Raw genomic sequence first — 6,734 nt, 5'->3', positions numbered from 1 at the left:
CTTGAGCCGGGGAGGTGGAGGTTGCAGTAAACTAAGATGGCACCATGGCACTCCAGCCTGGGTGACAGAGTGAAACTCCGTCTCAAAATAAAATATAATAAATAAATAAATAGTAAAGAAGTTCCAGATAGCCATGTTGAAATAATTTGACCGTGTAGTAAAAATCATAGCAATAATACAGTTAATTGGAACACATTAGATTTATAAAAAACCAAAAATTCTTATGGATATTCAGATTTGATATATGTTTTATTTAATCCATTCCTTCAACCTTTATTTATTAAGTGTCTATATGGGCGGTCACTAGAGCTGGCATTCTAGTGGAGGGAAAAAATGAATAAATAAGCAAAATCTTGTATCTCAATGGTGCTGAGTACTACAGAAAGAAATAAATGAGGAAGGTGGGCAATAAATGCCAGAGAGAAGTTGTGAAGAAGAGAAAGAGAACCAGGAGTTTCTTTGGGAAAAGAATAGTATAAAGAATAAAGAATGTTGGAGATGAGGTCAGATATTTCCAGGAAATAGAATAGTGTAGAGGTTTTGTTTTTTGTTTTTGTTTGTTTGTTTTTTTTGCCACTGGAGAGAGTTTGGCTTTTCCCTGGGTGAAATAAACAGCCATTTGCAGCTATGGGGACAATGGATTGCAGGTGGGGCAACAGTAGAAGTGAGATCACCATGTGGGAGTCCACTGCAATAATCTAAGAAAGAAATCATGTGAGCTTGAGAAGGAATCAGATTCTGCATATATTTCCAAGTTAACATGAACAAGATTTTCTGAAAGACTGCTATGGAGTCTGAGAAAAAAGTGTCAAAGGTAGTGCCAAAATTGTCACTTAAAGAACTGCAGGAATGGAGTTGGCATTTACAGAATTTAGAAGAGAAGCAGGTTTAGTGATAAAGACCAGAAGCACAGAGCTAAGCATATTAAATGTGAGTTGTCTATTACGCATTCAAGAAGACATATAGAGTGGGCAGTGGCTATACGAGGCTAGAGTTCTGGGAAGGCTGGGCTGATGACAGAAATGTATTAGTCATTAACATTTATGTGTGTGTGTACACATATGCACATGAACACTGGATATGCGAATGCACAGATTGAGGACATGAGGAGGAAAGAACTGACAGAGGAGATGAAGAAAGGTGATCAGGAAGAGCCATCAAAGTGTTATCCTGGAATTCAAGTGAAGACAGTGTTTCAAAGGTAATTAAAATAAAAAAGAAGGTTGAAAAATGGTAAGAGGTATACAGTTTTTACAGACATCAATAAACAAACTGCTGGTATATCATTTGGGATTTTTACATTTATTCTATCCTGGTTTACCAGGTTTATCTGGGTAAACTCAAGTCATTCTGGAAAATGTAGCCACATACCAAGAATAGGAAGGAATGGTGAACAGTGATAGTCACGCATAAGAACCGTATTGAAACCAGCTCCAGCTATTTATAACGTATGTGGCTACACATAAAATCTCAGTGGAAAGAATGCTCCACACTATTTCAAAATTTCGATCAGTTAGTCAAAGAACTAACGATGAGAGTTAGAGTGCAACTTCACTCCTTTTTTTCCTAGGAGATGAAAATACTGGATGGATCTTTTGAATTACAATAAAAATAATAATGAAGAGTTAATAATATTGAACCAGGTTACTGCATTGCAAAGACAATTCAATGTGTTAAGTATTGCAGGCTATTTAAAACTTGATTTATTGGAAAGATAACAATTTATGGAAATAAAAATACATGTGAGAAAGAGGGGGTATTAGAATATACAACAAGGAAAACATTATTGTTGAAAAGGGCTCAGCCAAATTATATGACACTGTGGTTTAATTCCCTTGTACTGGGGGCTGAGAGAAGATCTTTAGTAACTGTTTGATAACTTTGATTCTATAACGTCTGCTGTTCTGAGAAGAGGGGAATCTAGAAAGATCAATAACATTCCAGAACAAATCAATATAATACTTTCTGAAACCACAGGAAAATATCAAAATAAGCATTAAAGTAATTTGAGAATGTACAAAATCTGGTATAGAAATAAGGAATAATTAAAGTAAGTCTATGGAGTTGATTCTTTTAGACTAGAAGTTAAATGTAAATGTTATAAATTTTGTATTATTGCATTTGTGTATACCTTTATTGTTGTTTAAATTGTTTAGAAATTTATAATTGCCATATACATTATTTGAGAGAAATTAGTCAAAATAACTGATATTTGAATGTTTAAAAAAATGAGTTTTCATAGTTTTATGTTTTAGATGTGAGTTTCAATATATTGAACATTAAATGACAAAGGGAACACTCATATTTTCCTTCCCTGTAAAACCTCCTTGGATACTGAATAATGAAAGACAGCTCAGTATTCAAGGATCTAAGTGCAGGATTACAGAGACAGGCACATCAACATGTTTATAAGGCCATGTGGTATGTAATAACTGAGATGTGCATTAGGGAAGCAGTCCTCAAACTTTTTTTAAATCCCAGGAACCTTTTAATTGCTTAAAAATTATTGAGGACATATATGTGTTAAAAGTATCAATATTTACTCTATGAAAAATTTAAAATGAGGTATTTCAAAATATTTATTAATTTATTTTAAAATACAATAAACCTTTTACATGTTAACATAACATTCTTCTGTGAAATACAATTAGATTTTCCAAAACACAAATTTAGAAGAATGGCATTGTTTTAAATTTTTGCAAATCTATTTAATATCCATCTTAGCAGAAGATACATGGATTTTCTTATCTACTTCTATTTTTAATTTATTGTAATATGTTGTTTGGGTTGTTATATATGATAAATATATCACTTCCCATAAGTATATATTTGGTAAAGGAAGAGAATTTCAATAGCCTTTTAAGATAATTATTTTAAACTATACCAAAATTCAAGTAGTTTCTAAAATGTTAGTATTAAAGGGAACTCTAAAATAATATTAATAAATTTTCATATTATACACAACTAATTGATATATTTCACAGATTGGATGGATCTTTTAGCCATGCATAATTATATACATTATAATTGATCATTTAAAAGATATTGGTTCACTGAGTTATATAAATCCTATAAATGTTGATAAATGTTATTATATAATATCAAGCTCACAATGACTGATAAAAGCTTTCCAAAATTCTAATTTTCTCTTAAATGTTCAAATTTTGTCATAACAATAAAGACTATTAGCTGTTTTTCTTGAAGTAGCAGCCTAACTTCATTTATTTTCAGGAAAATGTGTGCCAGATAACCAATGTCAACACAGTGAACAAGGCACATATCATCTTACTATTAGTACAAAAATAATTTGAATTTGTGAAGCCCCTATAAAAGACTTAAGAATCCCCCAAAATCTGTTAATCACTTATGACAACTATTGCATTAGGCTGCTATGGGAATACAGAGCTGGTACATCCACCCCAACTTGGATTTTGGGGATGAGTGTTACAGAAGACTTCTAAGAGAAAAGACATCTGAGCTGAGTCTAAAGAATAATTCCTGTTTAGTTGAGAGAAAACATAGTGATGTAGTATCAAATCAAGGCAAAACTGAAAGTGAAAGATAAAGTTTGGCTGAATCAAAAAAGGAGAAATATGCCATATTAAGGATTTTAGATTGTATCCTTTAGTCAAGAGACCGTTAGCTTTAAGGAGAAGAGCAGAATTATTAGATGTCCATTTTAGAAAGATCATCTATATGAAGCATAGCTTTCAGGAGAACTAAATTGGAGGCAGAGAGGCAAGGTGTAGAGCACATTTCCTCTCCTTTTCCTACTTCTTTGTCTTTATTTAGTAATTACCAAAATACAAAATAACAAATGTGCAACACAAACATTTGCTATGTAAAATAAAATAAAATAGAAAACAATATAGAAATGCAAAGCTAACCTCCCTATCTTTCTTCACTTTCATCACCTTCAGGTAACCACTGTTAGAGCCTGGTGTGTATCTTTCAGAGGATAGTTTCTTTGTGATTGTGAGTAGCTTAGCTGTTGAGCAAGCCATTGGATACAAGACTAACCTTACAGAAAGGTCAATCCTGGACGGGTAGGATGTCATCAACATATGAGACATGGTTAAAAACCATGAATGTGGATGAGATCCTCCTGGAGGATCACATAAAGAGGTCAGTGCACTGTGACCTGACTTACAGGGATTACTATATGGAAGCTGCATACAAAGATCAGAGGTCCAGCAGGGAAAGGGGGGACAATGAGTCTTGGGTGGAAATTCTGACAACACAGGATTAAAACACTGAGGATGTGCCTTTACATCGAGAAAGTGCTGAATAAACATCCTGAAGGAGGTTGGTGGATTTTAATAAAAATTAAAAAGGGAGTCTTTATTAGACTATAATAATTCTCCTGTGTTTTTCTGCATGTTATTTACATATAATGCAACTCATCTTCAGTCAAGACTTCAGGGACACTTGTGCCAGCAGACTGGTATCCAGAGAAATAAGTGAAGAACAGTTTACTGTAAATTTAAATATTTACAGTAAACAAATGGACAGATATTTGTATGTTCTACCAAAAAAAAGATTATTTATTGATTCATTTCTAAAATATTAAAGAAAGTACAAGTTTTTCCAGGCAATATTAGAAAAAGAAAAACATTGAGAAAGTAGTAACTTCAGTTTGTGAAGGGGTAAGAAAATCTCCAAGAAAAAAAAAAAGATAGAGTTTGGAAGATAAAAAGGAGAAGGACATTGTGACTTTTTCACGGCTAACCTGCCAAAATATACATAACATCAAAAAGTGTTGCAATTACAAATGTTGCTTTTTCTTGTTTTTATTCAAGTGGAAATGAACAGTGTCCTGTAACCCTCAGAGTGAGACTAGAGTCAGAATGCAGGCTTTTCTCATTTGAAATCTGTAAGTACTTACTATTGTCACAATGGGTGGACAACAATTTGGGTGTTTCCCCATGCAATAATTTGCATTCTTCACAACATGTCTGATATAATTAAATATTTCTAATATCTACATGTCAGATACTATACTAGATACTGAGAATATTCAGATAATTTAAATACTGTTTTTCCCTTAAAGAATTCACATTCTGTCTAATTAAACCTCTATCTAAGCCACTAACAATAATACACTATGATAAATATGGTATAGAAATTGCCTTTTAAAAAGTCTAACAAAACTACCTCTACCATATCTTCTTAAAGTTAGGAAAGTTTTAAGCCTTTAAGCTCTTCTCTATTTCCCAAGATGAGGCCTATGACAAGAAAAAACAATCTTTTTATAGCTGATCGAAGTATCTCCTATATAGGAAGTATTATACAATTTGAACCCAATTATCCAAAAATAAAAAGTATAATTCACTACTCTATGTCCTTATGTATGAGATGGGATAATTTCAGTTCATTTAGTCAAATTTGGTGACATATACAGAGGTGTACTTAAGTGTTAAGTTCTTGAATAGAGTTATCTGTAGTGGGCTGATTCCATAGGCTGACTTTATTTGAAATGCTAATTATCGTAAAGCAGATTTTTAAGTTTTTCTGTAAAGATTGTACGTTTTAGAAACATGGTTTGAGCCATAGTTTATAGAAATCCATGTAGTGATGAACTATTTAATGGTGAAATACTATTTCTGTTAAGATGTACTCTTTTCCACAGAAATCTACTAGATCTAACAAACTGAGGCTTTTCTTCTTCAGTGATAATTTTTCCAATGGAGCTCAGAGTGTAGCAACATATCAGACTGTATTTGTCCATTCTCATGCTGCTAATAAACACATGCCTGAGACCGGGTAATCCTTAAAGGAAAGAGGTTTAATTGATTCACAGTTCCCCATGGCTGGGGAGGCCTTGGGAAACTACAGTCATGGTGGAAGGGGAAGCAAACATGTCGTTCTTCACATGGCAGCAGCAAGGAGAAGAATGAGCGAAAGGCAGAAAAGCCCCTTATAAAACCATCAGATCTTGTGAGAACTCATTCACTATCACAAGAACAGCAGCACAAGGGTAACCACCCCCATGATTCAATTACCTCCCACCTGGTCCCTCCTGTGACATGTGGGGATTATGGGAACTACAATTCAAGATGAGATTTGGGTGGGGACACAGCCAAACCATATCAGACTGTTTGATTGAAGCAAAGGCTGGATACCTTGGCATTAGCTCTGTTCAAAAAGTAATAGGACCAATTGGGTGGCTAAATTCAACTTACGCAGAAATCTACCAGAATTTAGGAATAGAATTTTCCCTACATGAGGTTTAGTTACTTAAAAACATTTGTTGCCTTTTGTTTTTTTCATTTCCTCCCCCAAATAAAAGTGCTAAGACATTTTCAGAATGGCACAGGCTTTGTGATCATGGTACAAAAAAAGTATGTTCAAAAATATATGTGCTGTTACATTTGCTTATTTACTTCAGTCTGGAAAAAAATAAATGACTTCGGGAACTACTACTAATCAATGTCTCTCCTGATCAGTGGTGTCAGACCCATAGCTAAAGTAACTTCAACAACTTAAATACATATCTTTGTACATATATATTATTTTTTAAATGCCTCTTGAGTTCTTTCTTTTTCTTTTTCTCTTTTTTTATGTGAACATTCCCTTTGAAGAAAACAGGTGAGAAATAACATGGGGACTTAAGAAGGAAAGTCACAGGAGAGAAGTAACTAAATAGGGGGACTTGGGACAAAGAATGACTTTACCTGTAATGTGATGCAACTCTAAAAATGGGAGTGAGAATAATGAATGGGATGTCACAATTT

General features: G+C 33.5%; 1 long non-coding RNA gene across 1 annotated transcript in view; it reads left to right on the top strand.

Moving 5' to 3' along the window:
• The first annotated feature begins 758 nt into the window (after positions 1-758).
• The window catches only part of LOC103892003 (uncharacterized), a 30,363-nt gene continuing 24,387 nt past the window's right edge, over positions 759-6,734 (top strand). The window contains exons 1-3 of the long non-coding RNA XR_656242.2: positions 759-814; positions 1,095-1,201; positions 4,800-4,873. This is a non-coding gene — a long non-coding RNA (uncharacterized LOC103892003). The remainder of the gene's footprint in view (positions 815-1,094; positions 1,202-4,799; positions 4,874-6,734) is intronic.

This window comes from Pongo abelii, chromosome 1 (assembly GCF_028885655.2).
Source record: "Pongo abelii isolate AG06213 chromosome 1, NHGRI_mPonAbe1-v2.0_pri, whole genome shotgun sequence".
Classification (NCBI taxonomy): Eukaryota; Metazoa; Chordata; class Mammalia; order Primates; family Hominidae; genus Pongo; species Pongo abelii.
Note: the sequence above shows the minus strand (reverse complement) of the source record. Positions and strands in the feature narration are given on the sequence as shown.